General features: G+C 37.2%; 1 long non-coding RNA gene across 1 annotated transcript in view; it reads left to right on the top strand.

Annotated features, from left to right (window-relative positions):
- The window catches only part of LOC148094265 (uncharacterized), a 313,472-nt gene extending 298,111 nt beyond the window's left edge, over positions 1 to 15,361 (top strand). Inside the window, exon 3 of the long non-coding RNA XR_015714259.1 lies at positions 15,298 to 15,361. This is a non-coding gene — a long non-coding RNA (uncharacterized LOC148094265). The remainder of the gene's footprint in view (positions 1 to 15,297) is intronic.
- The last annotated feature ends 714 nt before the right edge of the window (positions 15,362 to 16,075 follow it).

Raw genomic sequence — 16,075 nt, 5'->3', positions numbered from 1 at the left:
TCGTGGCTGTGGTAGAGTTATAATACAATGTGGTGGAGTCTGACCACCAGGTGCACTGTCTCTGGGGTCTCCTGGGAGTGGCAAAGTCAGCCTCTGCCAGTGCCTTGCCAGGGCCACCAGCATGAGCTACACAGCAAACTATCATTGGCTGCCACTTGTGCTGGGCTTGGAGGTTTACAGGAGAGGCAAATATATCAACTAATGCAGACCACCACTAGGGCCAGGTCTGGGGCCTCTTATCAAGCAGTATGGGGCAAGGTATTGCTTGTTTGAGATATTTTAGGAAAGTCTTAAGCATGAGGCTCTAGAGGGCACTTGCATAGAAAAACCACTGGAAATGACTTGGATAAGTTTGCAATTAGGGAGCGGCAGGGTCTCCAGGAATCACCAGGGTGTGAGTCATGTGCTGGAGGTTCAAATATGGTGCCTGCCTGTCAACTCTGTGGGGGAGGGCTCACCAAAAGAGCAATGGACTCTGCCAGCTCGTCTGTATGGGAGAAAGCTGCCCCTTCACCTCTCACCCTGATTTCAGGCAAGTTAGTTCCTCCCCAAATGCCCCAGGTTCCTTTCAAGTTGCTGCCCAGTGCTGGGGCTCAGAGGGAGCATGTCTGAGTGAGTCTGTGCATGGGTGCTTTAAAAGGAGCTGTTTGGGACCCCCACAGCCTCCACATTGCTCAGTGACAGTCTCTGCTGGATTTTACAGCCTGAAGTTGTGGGTTCTTCTCTTGTAGGCCCTGAAACCTTGGGCTGGGGACCTGATATGGGGCTGGGACCCCTCTCACTGCTTCAGGAAACCTCCACCACCATGATACCCCTCCCAGGTCTAAACTGTGGCACTTGGTGTGGAGCTGCAGCCGAGTCTCCGTGATTCAGCCCTGATCCGCCTGCGTTTCCTCTCCTCCTACAGGTCTCGCTTCTTCAGTTGCCTGGTGGTAGGACTTTTGTTCAACTAGATTTCAGGAGGTTCTGAGTGATGATTATTCTGTATTTTAGTTGTAATTTTGATATGGTTTTGGGAGCCGGCAAGTACAGTGGTTACCTATTCCACCATCTTGTTGACTCTGGGGAGTTTTGTTTTTTATTACCACTTCAAACTCATTAGTTGTTATCAGCCAATTCAGGTTTTCTGATTCTTCCTGATTCAGCTTTGAAAGATTGTTTGTTTTTAGGAATTTGTCCATTTCACCCAGGTTGTCTAGTTTGTTGGCCTATAGTTGTTCATAGTATTTTCTTACAAATATTTGTATTTATTCTGTGTCACTTGTTATAACACCTCTTTCATTTCTGTTTTTATTTATTTGTGTCCTCTCTATTTCTTGGTGAGTCTGCTAAAGGTGCAATAATTTTGTTTATCTTTTCAAAAAACCAGCTCTTGGTTTTATTGATCATCTGTATTGTTTTTTTAGTCTCTATGTCACTTATTTCCACTCTGAACTTTACTATTTCCTTTCTCCTATTCCCTTTGGGTTTTCTTGTTGTTCTTCTTCTAAGTCTTTAAGTTGTAAGGTTAGATAATTCATTAGAAGTTTTTCTTGTTTTCTGAGGTAGGCCTGTAGTACTATGAAATTTCCCTCTCAGGACAGCTTTCATGGTGACCCATCGATTTTTGGTTGTTGTTTTCATTTTTTTTTCAAGAAATATTTGATTTCTTCCTTGATCTTTTCATTAACTCATTCATTTTTTAATAACATGTTATTTGGCCTCCATGTATTTGAATATTTTTAAGTATTTTTATTGTAGTTGACTTCTAAATTCATGCCATTGTGGTCCTGGAAGATGCTTGATATGATTTCAATCTTCTTGAACTCATAGAGACTTTTTTTGTGTCCTAACATGTGGTCTATCTTTGAGACTGTCCCATGTGCACTTGAGAAGAAAGTATATTCTGCAGCTTTGGGGTGGAATGTTCTGTAAATGTCAATTCCATATTTTCTAATATCATTTAGGATCATTGTGTCCTTGTTGATTTTTTGTCTAGAAGATCTATCCAGTGATGTCAGTGGGGTATTAAAGTCTCCTACTATGATTGTATTGGTGTCTATCTCCCCCTTAAAGTCCTTGAGAACTTTTAAAATATATTTCACTCCTATATTGCATGCATAGATGCTTATCAGATTTATATCTTCATGTTGGATTTATCCATTTAGTATTATATAGTGACCTTCATTGTCCCTCATTATGGTCTTCATTTTGAAGTCCATTTTCTCAGATCTGTGTATTGCTACTTCAGCTTTTTTTTACATTTACATTTGCATGGAAAATTTTTTTCTATCCCTTCAGTTTTATCCTGTGTGAGTCCTTTGTTCTGAGGTAGGTGTTTTGTAGACAGCATATATATGGGTCATGTTTTCTTATCTTTTCATCTACCCTATGGCTTTTGTTTGGAGCATTTCAGCCATTTACATTTAAGGATATTATTGATAGGTATTTATTTATTTCCATTCTTTCTTTATGTCTGAGTTCCTATCTTTTTCTACATTTCCTCTTCTTCGTCTTACACCAACCCTTTTAGCATTTCTTAATGCTGGTTTGGTAGTAATGAACTACTTTAGCCTTTTTTTTTTTGTCTGCAAAGCTCTTTATTTCACCTTCAATTTTGAATGATAATCTTGTTGGACAGAATATTTTTGAGTCTAGTCCTTTATTTTGCATTACTTTGAATACTTCATGCCACTTCCTTCAGCCTGAATTATTTCTATTGAGAAATCAGCTCTCAGCCTAATGGGTGCTCTCTTGTAGGTAACTTTCTGTCTCTCTCTTGCTGCTTTTAATATTCTTTCTTATCTTTAATGTTTGCCATTTTAGTTATGATGTGTCTAGGTTTGTGTTGTTTTGGATTCATTTTGATTGGGACTCTCTGTGTTTCCTGAACTTGAGTGTTATTTCCTTCACCAGGTTAAAAAAGTTTTCTTCAAACACACTCTGTAATCCTTGTTTGGAATCTTCTCCTTCTGGTATCCCTATGATGCCAATATTTTTGTGCTTCATGTTGTCCCAAAGCTCCCATAAACTGTCTTCCTGCTCTTTAATTTTTTTTCCTAATTGGTGCTCTGATTGGGTATTTTTCCTACCCCATCTTCTAATTCACTGATTGGGTCCTCAGCTTTTTCTAATCTACTGTTGATTCCTTCCAGTACATTTTTTATTTCAGTGATGTCATTCATTTCCAATTTTCGTATTAAGTTGCTTGAGCCTCTTTATAACCTTATTTTGAACTTTATATTTGATAAATTGCTTGCCTCCACTTCATCCAGTTTTTTTTCTAGCAATTTCTCCTTTTCTTCATTTGGGTGTTGTTTTTTTGTCTCCCCATTTTAATGTGTTATTTGTATGGGGATACTAGGTCAAGGCTGCAGGGTGTGAACAGGACCTCCTCTCTGGTATTCCCAGGGTACCAGGTGTGTCAGTCAGGTCCTAATGGCAGGTCTATGTGTCTGCAGGCTTTGGGTCATTATTTCAGGGCCAAGTGCAGTACATCAAGCCTGTACGCCAGGCAGGCAAGCAGGCTGGTTGCTCTGCATAGATGAGTCTTAAAGGTAGGCAGGCAGACCTGGTGGATCCTGTCAAGGAGGCATGCATGGCAGACAGGCAGGCTGGAAGGCTGTGAGCACTGCATCAAGGTGGCACAGAAAGTAGGCAGACCAGCAGGCAAGCTGTGAGTGCTCTGTCAAGAGGGTGGGCCTGGCTGTTAGACCGGCAAGCCTCAAACCATATCTAGGAGGCACAATAGTCAGGCAGGCAGACTTGCAGGCAGGTTGCACCCCATTAAGGGGGCATGCCAAACAGGCAAGGTGGCAGGCCTTGTGTGCAATGTCAGAAAGGCACCACTTGCCAGGAGGCAGGCAGGCAGTCTGTTGGTTGTTCACCCTCATCAAGGAGGCAAGCACATGGTCATGGGCTTGTTAAGGAGGCAGGCAGGCAGGCCAGCCAGGCATGCAACCCATTCACAGAGGCAGGCAAGTAGGCAGGCAGGCCAGCAGTGCGACCTCTCAAGTCATTAGTCAAGTCAGCAGTGGGTGCCACTGGCAGGGAGGCCACAGGCCAGCTTTGTGACCCTGTCAAGAAGGCAGATAAGCAGGCAGTCAGGCCAGGAGAGTCACCAGCTCAAGGTAGCAGTCAAGTCTGCAGCCTTGGGTGCAGAATCAGAGAGGCTTGATATTGTCAAGGAGGCAGTCAGGCCAGCTCTATGTGCTGGATCAAGGATGTGCAACTCCCTCTAGGGGACAGGTAGGCCTGCTGTAGGGACAGCATCAGGGAGGCAACAGTAGTGGGGAAGCCTGCTGCGTGCACTGGGTCAGGGAGGCACAATCCCATCAGGGAGGCAGTCAGGCCAGCTGTATGTGGGAAATCACCGAGGTGGTGTGCCCCTTGGTACCCTAAGTGCAATGGGTTGGGCTGTTCCCTGCAACCTCCTCTTGAGGAGAACCCTGAAGATCCCCCAAAATGGTGTACTCTCCACTCTCAATCAGAGAGAAGTACTTAGCTGAGCAGTACTGTGGCAGTGGCAACTTCACTGCCATGAGCTCCTGCACCCCCAGGGAGCTCAAGCACTGACAGATACCCCCCACACTCGCACTCATGCACACACTCCTTTCCACACACTCACCCACTGAAACTCTCAGAGTCCATCAGGTCCTGTCCAGGTCCTGCCATCTTTGAGATGTTCATTTTCTTTATCCAGCCTTCTATTGCAGGACACTTTCATTGTTTCCATGTGTTAGCCACTGTGAATAATGCTGCAATGAACATAGAGGTGATATCTTTGCAAATACATGTTTTTGAGATTTTTGGGTATATATATACCCAGGAGAGGGGTAGATGGGTCATATGGTAGCTCTACTCTTAATATTTGAGGAATCTCCAGAATGCTTTCCATAGTGGCTAAGCCAGTCCATATTCCCACCAGCAGTGAATGAGGGTTCCCTTTACTCCACAACCTTTCCAACACTTCTTATTGCTTGTCCTGTTGATAATAGCCACTCTAACAGGTGTGAGGTGGTATCTCATTGTAGTTTTGATTTGCATTTCCCTAATTGCTACTAAGGTTTAACATCTTTTCATATATCTATTGGCTGTTCATCTGTCTTCTTGGGAGAGGTGGCTGTTTAGGTTTTCTGCCCACTTTTTGATTGGATTGTTTATTTGGTGTTGAGTTTTATGAGTTCTTTATATATTTTGGAAATTAAACCTTTGTCAGAGCTACTGTTTGCAAATATCATCTCCCATCTGGTTGGCTGTCTCTTTGTTTTGTTGTCAGTTTCTTTTGCTGTGCAGAAGCTTTTTAGTTTGATATACTCCCATTCATTTATTTTTGCTTTTATTTCCCTTGCCTTTGGGATTAAGTTCATAAAATGTTCTCTGTGTAACCTATTGTTTCAGGTCTCACATTTAGGCCTTTGTTCTATATTGAGTTAATTTTTGTATATGGGGACAAACTGTAATCCAGTTTCATTCTTTTCCAAGTGGCTTTCCAGTTTTCCCAGCATCATTTATTGAAGAGACTATCTTTACTCCATTGTGTGTTTCTGGCTCCTTTGTCAAAAATTATCTGCCCATATACCTCTGGTTTTATATCTGGGATTTCTATTCTGTTTCATTGATCTGTGTGTTTATTTCTATGCAATACAATGCTGTTTTGATTATCGTAGCTCTATAGTATAATTTAAAGTCAGGTAGCATAATATATCCAGCTTCATTCTTTTTTCTCAGTATTGCTTTGACTATTTGGGGTTCTTTGTGGTTACATACAAGTCTGATAATTTCTAATTCTATTTCTTTAAAAAATGATATTGGTATTTTGATGGGGATTACATTAAATCTGTATATTTCTTTGGGTAATGTAGCCACTTTAACTGTTGATTCATATAATGAACACAGATATTTTTCCATTTTGTTTCATCTTTTTCAATCTCTTTTGATAATGCTTTGTCATTTTTAGTATATAGGCCTTTCACATTTGTTGTTAAGTTTATTCCTATGTATTTGATTATTTTGGTTGCAGTTGCAAAATGTACTGTTTTTGTCATTTCTTTTTCTGAAGTTTTGTTGTTAGTATACAGAAAGGCAATGGATTTTGTACATTGATTTTGTATCCTGCAAATTTACTGTATTTTTTATTGTTTCTAATAGTATTTTGGTGGAGTCTTTAGGGTTTTCTATATATAGAATTAAAAAGTGACAGTTATACTAATTCCTTCCCTATTTGAATGCCTTTTATTTATTTCTTTTGCCTTATTGCTCTGGCTAGGGCTTCCAGAACTATGTTGAATAAGAGTGGTGAGAGTGGACATCCTTGTCTTGTTCCTGATGTTAGAGGAAATGCTTTCCGTTGAGTATGATATTAACTGAAAGGTTTTTGTAAATGGCCTTTATTATACTGAGGTACTTTCCTTCTATTCCTATGTTATTGAGTGTTTTAATTATAATGGATATTGTATCTTATCAAATGCTTTTTCTGCATAAAATCATATGATTGTTATTCTTTCTTTTGTTGATGTAGTGTATTATTATGATTGATTTACTTATGTTGAAACATCCTTGTGACCCTGGAATAAACCCCACTTGATCTGATGTATTATTTTTTTTGATGTACTGCTGTATTTGATTTGTTAATATTCTGTTTAGGATTTTTGCATCTGTATTCATCAGAGATATTGGTATGTAAATTTCTTTTTTTGTGTTATCCTTGCCAAGTTTTGGTATCACAGTTATATTGGTCTCATAAAATGTGATAGGAAGCATTACCTCTTCAATTTTTTGAAAGTATGAGAAGGATAGGTTTTAATTTTCTTTGAACATCTGGTAGAATTCATTGGTGAAGCCAGCTAGTCCCGGACTTTTATTGTTTGGTAGGATTTTAGTGGTGTTTTCAATTTCCTCACTGCTCATCAGTCTATTTACAATTTCCAGTTCTTCATGATTTAGTCTAGGAAGGTAATATATTTCTAGGAACTTATCCATTTCTTCTAGGTTATTAAAGTTGATGGCATATAATCTTTCATAATATTCTAGTATGATCCTTTGTGTATATATATATCTCTGAAGTCTGTTGTGCTTTCTCCTCTCTCATTTCAGATTTTGTTTATATGGGTTTTTCCTTAATGACTCTAGCCAGGGGTTTGTCCATTTTATTAATCTTTTCAAAGAATCAGCTCTTTATTTTATTATTTCATTATATATTCTTTTTGTTCTTTATTTCATTCAATTCTGCTCTAATTTTTAGATTTTCTTTTTTTCTGCTGACTTTGGGTTGCTTTTGTTCTTTTTCTAGTTCTTTAAGATGTGATGTTAGGTTGTTCACTTGGGATTTCTCTAGTTTCTTGAGATAGGCTTGTAATGATATAAACTTTCCTCTTGTTACTGCCTTTGATGCTTCCCAGAAGTTCTGATATGTTGTATTGTCATTCTCATTTGCCTCTATATATCTTTTGATGTCATATCTTATTTCTTCTTTGATCCAGTCATTTTTCAGTAGTATGTTGTTTAATCCCCATGTATTTGTGGATTTCTTTGCTTCCTTTTTGCAATTGACTTCTAATTTCAGGGCAATGTGGTCAGAAAATATGCGTGGTGTAATTTCAATCTTCTTGAATTTGTTGATGCTAGTTCCATGACCCCACATATGGCCTATCCTTGAGAATGTTCCAAGTGCATTGGAGAATCAAGTATAATCTCATGTTCTGGAATGAAAAGTTCCATAAATTTCAATTATGTTCATTTGATCTTCCCTTTCACTTAAGACCAATATTTATTTATTGATTTTCTGTTTCCTTGATCTGTTTAGAGCTGTCAATGGAATATTAAGGTTCCCAACTATGATTCTGTTTTTATCTACTTCTCCTTTTAGTTCTATGAGTAGTTGCCTTATATATATCTCGGTGCTCCTTGATTTAGTGCATATATATTAAGAAGTTTATGATGCAAGCTTTTAGGTTATCTTACTCATAGTGTTGTAACCTTATGTTTTTTGTTTCAGGTAGAATAACTCCCTTTAGTATTTCCTGCAATGGAGGCCTTTGGTAATAAAATCTCTCAGCTTCTGTATGTCTGGAAACCTCTTATTTCTCCTTCATATTTAAAAGATACTTTTGCTGGATATATCATTTGTGGATAGTAATATCTCTTTCAAATTTGTTTAAATATTTGATTCCACTCTCTTCTGCCTTGTAGAATCTCTGCTGAGAATTCAGATGAAATTCTGATGTGTTTTCCTTTGTAGGTCATTTGTAGGTCATTTATATCTTTTACCTGGCTGCTTTGAGAATTCTTTCTTTGTCATTAATTTTTGACAGTTTTAATACAATATGCCTTAGAGAAGGCCTTGTTGGAAGGAGGTAACTTGGTGTTCTAGTTGCTTCTTGGATTCGAGGATTTTGTTCTTTCCATAAGTTTGGGAAATTCTCATCAACTATGTGTTTGAGTAGACTCTCTGTTCCCTTGTCCCTCTCTACTTCTTCTTCAGGAATGCCTATTATTCTGATATTGCTTTTTCTGATGGAGTCAGATAGTTCTCATAGAGCTCTTTCATTTTTCTTTATGCTTAGGTCTCTCTCTTCTTCCATCTGAGTCATTTCTAGATGAAATGACTATCTTCAATATCATTAATTCTTTCCTCTATCTGGTTGGCTCTGTTTTCTATGCTCAGTAGCTCATTCCTAATCTTCATTACATGTTTCATTTCCAGGATTTCTGATTGGTTCTTTTTTAAAGTTTCAATCTTTTTGACAAAGTACTCATTTTGTTCATTGATTTGTTTTCTGAGTGCACTGAAATACCTCTCTGTATTTTCTTGCAACTCACTGAGTATTTTCAGAACTTCAAACTTGAAATCTTTGTCATTTAAGTTACATATTTCCATGTGTTCTAGCTTGCTTTCTGGGGATTTTTCATTTTCTTTCTGATAATCCTTGTTTCCGTGGTTGTTCATGGTATTTGTTCTTCTCTGTTTTCTAAGCATACATGCTCTTTCTACAGCAGCATTTTCTAAAGAGATCTTCCTACTATTTTCCAGTAGGTGGCGCTGAATTGCAACATTTTTTTTAACCTCTGTCATCTCCCAGATTTGTCCTTCATGAGCTTCTGTAATACAGTATAGTTGCACTTCTTGGGGGGTGAGGTTTAGTTTACCCTCGCCAGAATGGTGCCCTGGACCTCCATGGGGTCCTGCCCCAAGCACCAAACCTGGGGCTCTGTCACAGAGGTCAACAATGGTGCTGCGGCAATAGTTCTTGGTATACAGATAAAATGTTTCTCCAGCTGACGCTGAGGGCAACGGGAGTTGAGATTTTGGAGTCCAAGGGGTGGCAGGGTTTTGTTTTTCTATTTCATTGTCAGAAACACCCCTGCCTGACACCGGATAGTTGCTTCGCAGAACCCTGTGCTCTGTCAGGCTTCTGCTCATCCAGTCGCTGTTCACTCTTCTTGCCCTGCTAGGCTGCTGCCACTCCCCAACCCCCAACAGCTGTTTGTTCCTCCTGGACAGTTGAGGGAAGTGCCTGCTACTGCCAGCTTCCTCCTCTCTTAGCTATGCTGCAAGCTCCTGGCTGCAGGTCTGTGTGTGTGTGCTATCTGGGCTTTCCTCCCTTCTTGTCTCCCTGCTTATTCTCAGTTGCTCACCTTTAGGTGCTTCTGTGTGTAGGTCTCTCAGGCATGCCTTTATTGAGTAGGGAATTCTTTGTTGAATTATGGTTGGTTAATTTGTTGAAATTTCAGTGGCAGAGGCCAAGGGTATCTCTCACCCTGCCATTGCTCTGACCAGCCAAGAGTTTTTATAATAAATGAATGCTAAATATTATCGAATGCTTTTTCTGTGTCAATTAATATGATCACATGATTTTTCTCCTTCATTTTTTTAATGTGATTTATCACGTTTTTTGTTTCCTAAATGTAACTCAAAATAATTTTTATTACAAATTTTTAATGTTGACATTATTGCAGGTGTCTCCCTTACTCCCCCACCTTTGCCCACCTCTTCCCACACACATATCCCCCTCCCTGGGCCTTCACCAAATTATTGTTCATGTCCATGGTGTATGAATGTACGTTCTTTAATCCCTTCACTTTTTTTATCCAGTCACCCCACCACCTTCCTCTCAGGCAACAGTCAGTCTGTGTCATGTGCCCATGTTTCTGGTTCCATTTAGTTTGTCACATTGTTTTCTTCACTAGGTTCCATATATTAGTGCAATCAGATGGTATTTGTCATTCTCTGATGTTTTTATTTTGCTTAGGTTAATACTCTCCAGGTCCATCCATGCTGTTGCAAAAGGAAAGATTTCCTTTGTGTTAGTGTACTACAGCTTTGTTATCTATTCATCTGCTAATGGACACTTGGGCTGTTTCCAGATCTTGGCTGTTGTAAGTAATGCTGCTATAAACACTGAGATCATATATCTTTTCTGATTGGTGTTTTGAGATTCTTAGGATATATTCACAGAAGTGGTATTGCTGGGTCAAAGGGTAGTTCCATTTTTATTTTTTGAGGAAGTTCCATACTGTTTTCCACAGTGGTTGCACCAGTCTGCATTCCCACCAACAGTGAACAATGGTTCCCTTTTTTCCATATCCTCACCAGCACTTGTTGTTTGTTGATTAATTGATAGTAGCCATTCTAGCAGGGGTGGTTATACCTCACTGTAGTTTTTATTTGCATTTCTCTGATGATTAGTGGCCTGGGGCATTTTTTCATATGTTTATTGGCCATGTCTATATCCTCTTTAGATAAGTGTCTATTCAGGGGTTTGGCTTATTTTTTTAAAGACACATTTATTCAAGGTCATGATCAGACTATTACATTTAGTAATCAATAGCATAAGTGAAAAAACAAAACAAAAACCACATTAAAACCCTCTGTTGGAACACGTTAGACTTTCCATAAATCAAAAACTAAACTAAACTAACTTGTTATACAACTTGTCACAAATACAGTCCTTGACTTTTTTTTGTCCATTCATGTCACTATTGTGTAAAACTTGTCTGTTTTTTGTTTTTGTTTTTGTATTTTTGTTTTCTTTGTTTTTTAAATCTACTTTGCCCATTTTTTGAATGGATTATTTTCCTGGTGTTCAGTTGTATATGTTTTTATATATTTTGGAAATTAACCCCTTAATGGATATATCCTCCCATACAGTGGATTCTTTTTTTTTTTTATTTTGTCTATGGTTTCTTTTGCTGTGAAGGAGCTTTTTAACTTGATATAGTCCCATTTGTTTATTTCCCCCCCAAGTTTCCCTAGCCTTCCTAGATGTATCACCAAAAATATAGCTGTGAATGATGTATGAAATTTTATTACTTATATTTTCTTCTATGATATTTATGGTTTTGTGACTTATGTTTAATTCTTTTATCCATTTTGAGTTCAGTCTTTTGTACGGTGTAAGTTGGTGGACTAGTTTCATTTTTTTTGCATGTATTTCTCCAATTTTCTCAACATCATTTATTGAAGAGACTGTCTTTACTTTATTTTATGGTCTTGCTTGCTTTGTTAAATATTAATTGACTGTAAAGCTGTGGGTTGATTTCTGGGCTCTCTGCTGTATTCCATTCGTCCATATTCCTGTTCTTATGCCATTAACAAGTGGTTTTGATTATGGTCTTATAGTATAGTTTGATATATGGTATTGTGATACTTCCAACTTTGTCCTTCTTTCTCAAGATTGCTGTGGCTCTTTGTGTGTGTGTGTGTGTTTTTTTGTGTGTGTGTGTTTTTTTTTTTGGTTCCATATAAAGTTTTGCAATATTTTTTCTTGTTCTGTGAAATATGCTATTGGTATTTTAATAAGAATTACTCTAAATCTATAACTTTAGGTATTATGGACATTTTAATGATGTTAATTCTTCCTATCCACAAATATGGTATATGTTTCCACTTATTTGTATCTTTCTTAATTTTTTTCTTCAATGTCATATAGTTCTCTAAGTAAAGGACTTTTATCTTGTTGGTTAAATTTATTCCTAAGTACTTTATTTTTTTGTTGTAATAGTAAATTGGATTATTTTCTTGGTTTCTCTTTCTGATCGTTTGTTATAGGTGTATAAGAATGCCAACTGATGCCTTAGTTGGTTTGTCTCAGTGGTTAGGGCATTGGCCTGCAGAATGAAGAGTCTCAAGGTCAGCTCTCATCAAGGGCACTTACCTTCATTGAAGGATGGATTCCTGGCCCTGATCAGGGTGCATTCGGGCAGCAACTAATAGATGTGCCTCTCACTTTGATGTTTCTCTCTCTCTGTCCCTCTCTCCCACTCTTTCTGAAAAGCAATGGGGGGAAAAAACTTTGGGTGAGTGTTACGAGAAAAAAAGAATACCATTGATACCCAGCCAGGGTAACACAGTGGTTGAGCGTCGGTCCATGAACCAAGAGGTCATCAGTTCAATTTCCTGTCAGGGCACATGCTCGGATTGCTGGCTTGATTCTCAGTAGGGGGCATGCAGGAGGCAACCAATTGATGTTTCTCTCTTTTTGATGTTTCTTTCTCTGTATTCCTCCCCTTTCCTCTCTCTCTAAAATCAATAAAAACATATTTTAAAAAGAATGACATTGATTTCTAGGCATTAATTTTGTAATCTGCAACTTTGCTAAATTTATTTATTATATCTAGTAATTTTTTGGTGGTGTCTTTAGGGTTTTCTATGTACAATATCATGTCATATGTAAATAATGACAATTTTACTTCCTTCTTTCCAATTTGGATGCTTTTTATTTCTTCTTCTTTCTGATCACTATGGCTAAAAATTTCAGTACTCCATTGACTGAGTGGTGAAAGCATACATCCCTGTCATGTTCTTAGTTTTAAAGGAAATACTTTTCATTTTTCCCATTGAGTATGATGTTGGCTGTGGGCTTGTCATACATAGCCTTTATTATGTTGAATTATGATCCCTCTATTCCCACTTTTCTGAGAGTTTTTATTAAAAATAGGTGCTAGATTTTATTGAATGCTTTTTCTGTGTTTATTGATATAATCATATGATTTTATCCTTTGTTTTGTTTATGTGATGTATCACATTTATTGATTTGCAAATAATGTACCAATCTTGCATCTTCAGAATAAATCCCACATGGTCATGCTGTATGATCTTTTTAGTGTATTGCTGGATCCAATTTGTTAATATGTTATTGAGGGATTTTTAGCATCTGTTTGTCAGAGATATTAGCCTATAATTTTCTTTCAGTGTAGTGTCTTTATCTGGTTTTGGAATTAAGATAATGCTCATATCATAAAATGAACTTGGAAGTCTTCACTCCTCTTGAGTTTTTGGAAATAGTTTGAGGAGGATAGATATTAGATATTCTATGAATGTTTAGTACAGTTTTCCTGTGAAGTCATCTATTCCAGGACTTTTGTTTGCTGGGAGTTTTTGATTACTTCTTCAACTTCATTAGTTGTTATCAGACTATTCAGGTTTTCAGATTCTTCCTGTTTTAATTTTGGAAGATTGTATGTTTCTAGGAATTTGTCCATTTCCTCCAGGTTGTCCAATTTATGGGCATATAGTTAAGAGTTGGTTTGTTGAAAAGATAAACAATATTGATGAACCTTCAGCCAGACTTATCAAAAAACAAAGAGAGAGGACTGAAATAAATAAAATCAGAAATTAAAAAAGGAGATGTAACAACTGACATCACAGAAATACAAAAGATTGAGAAAATAATATGAACAACTATCTTGTAGCTATTTTAAAAGGAGACAGTTGTTTTTTACTAAAAAAAAAATAGATCTCAGGTTAAGCAATACCAAGGGAAGGTTTTTAGGCCAACACTGGTTAATAGATTCAACTAGTTTTCTCAATTGAATTTTAACTATTTTGCCTTCATGGTGCATTCTATAAAACCAGAGGACTGGGGACAATATGTGCAGTAAAGATGCTGCAATATTGGCCAAATTTTGCATGCCTGGTATAAAATTTGTCATGTAGTGTGGGTCTCTCAATCTTTATGAACCTCTATGGGGATTTTCAAAGCAGAAAAAATCCTTTCTAGAAATATTATAGTAACTGCTATTGTTGTATCCCTTTGACATGGAAAGAACTCTACCCACTGAAAGCATGTGCAAATTATCACTAATACATTTTTATCCTCAAAAAAGGGGTGAATGAATTGAAATACACTTCCCAAACCTTAGACCTAATTAGTTTCATTTCCCCCTTTTGTAATTAGAGATTCCCTTACTCTAGTTATCAATTTAGTCATGATGACAAAGCCTTCACAAGTAATTACATACATTTAAATGGTTAGAAGCATAATTAGCACCTTTTTGTTAGGAAGGTTTGTTTTACCTAAGCAACCAAAGACCTAATAATGAGAGCACAGGAAGTATTTTTTATAAAACATAAATCTTTACTTTTCCTTTATGATTTCTTTTTAAAAGCATATCAATATTATACAAAAACTTTGTCATTTTAACAAAGAAAACCCAAATTCCAATTCTGTAGCATTGTAACTTGAAGTTAACTTAAATAAATTTGTTGCAATTTTGGTTAGTTTTACCATACATAAGGTCTTTTCTCCATGAACCTTCTACAAGGTACACAACTTTCTACAACTTTCATAAACATTCTAGCTTTTGTGCCATATTTTTTTTCTTTCTTAAAATAAAACAACCATTTTACTCCAAGACAAAATTACTCCCTTTCCCTTCAACAAAAATGTATTTACATTCCTCATACCTTTTTTTTTTTTTTTTTCCAACCAGACACACATGTCTTATTTTCTATAGATAATTATCTTCAATCACTATATCCTCTTAATCAGGCTTTGTGAACAGTTTCTGAATCTTAATCTGAGTCATTTTGTGCCCTTCTAGTCTTACAAATTGACACACTAAGGTCTCCAAACTTATCACCCTCTCTTATCATCTTTTTTGCATGTTCCTTTCAATTTAAACATCCTTTAGCTAACTTTTATTTACTAAAGATTGAATCTAGGTCTCATGCACTTGAAAATATATTGGGTTAATTTTTTTTTCTCTTTTCAATTTCTCCAATTTGTATGAGCATTCACTTGTTTTAAAGCCAACTGAATAGGGTTTTTTTAAATCTAATTTTTAAATTATAAATCAATTTTGACATATCATCTAGCAATGGAAATATAGCAAATCTATGACACACATACATAGAAATACATGCTCAGACAGCACAATAATATAAAACTTGAAAGAAAAACTAGATTAAAGTTTAGTTTTTTGGAAAATAAACTGTTAAGTTTCTTCTCAGATAGCCAAAATTTTTGCATGCTGTAAATATTTCTTTAAAGCTGTGGTTTTTTTAAATCAAAGAGTTTATCCCATTGTTTCCAATAGGTTTGAGGTCCTCTCCTTTAAGGACACATCTTAGGTGGACTTGTTGACAAATACAAACAGAAGAAGATGGAAAGCACATGTGGAAAGCTGGAAAGCTCAGAAAGCAAAGAGAACAGCTTCAGAAGGCTTGAATTTAAAGGGAGCAGACTTTCCTAGAGAGAAAGGGAAATGTCACCAGAGGTGGAGCCTGAGTGCAGACAACTGCTGCATGCCTCCCTTTCCCTTCCCAGTGGCAGAGAGATGGGGGAAGAGAAAAAGGAGCCGCAGAGCCATGTAAAATATGTATACTATTTATTTGGTTTACTTTAGAGCTCTAAAATTTCCAGTTAAAGAAGACTTCCCATTGATTCTGGAGGTAGTTTCCTTTGTTTTAATTGCTCACAGAAACAGACAAGCTTAAGGATTCCAAAGAAACTCCATCTTGGCCAACAAAGCTTAAAATAATCCCATATGATTTTTGTCCAAAATCCTAGCCAATTACAATTCTTTGGACTGTAATATTTGTTGTACCTGTAATCAGCCAAAGTTCCCTCTGCTGCCATGAGGGTTTCACTGGTTAACATGAGAATTTTAGATCCTTGGTTAACCATTTTGCACTCCCTCTGTGTGCTTGTTAGCATGAGCATCCCCAAAACCTTATAGACAAGGCAGTTCCATCCAAGAGGATTCCTTCCTCAGTACTAAACTAGAGGACACCTTTTCTAAGTATCAAGTACATGGAAGAAGCCCTTCCTGAAGGTGCCAAATAAAACAGGGATACCACTCCTAGGCACCAAAC

This window comes from Miniopterus natalensis, chromosome 1 (genome assembly GCF_054644295.1).
Source record: "Miniopterus natalensis isolate mMinNat1 chromosome 1, mMinNat1.hap1, whole genome shotgun sequence".
NCBI lineage: Eukaryota > Metazoa > Chordata > Mammalia > Chiroptera > Miniopteridae > Miniopterus > Miniopterus natalensis.
The sequence above is the reverse complement of the archived record's forward strand: the minus strand, read 5'-3'. Positions and strand labels throughout refer to the sequence as shown.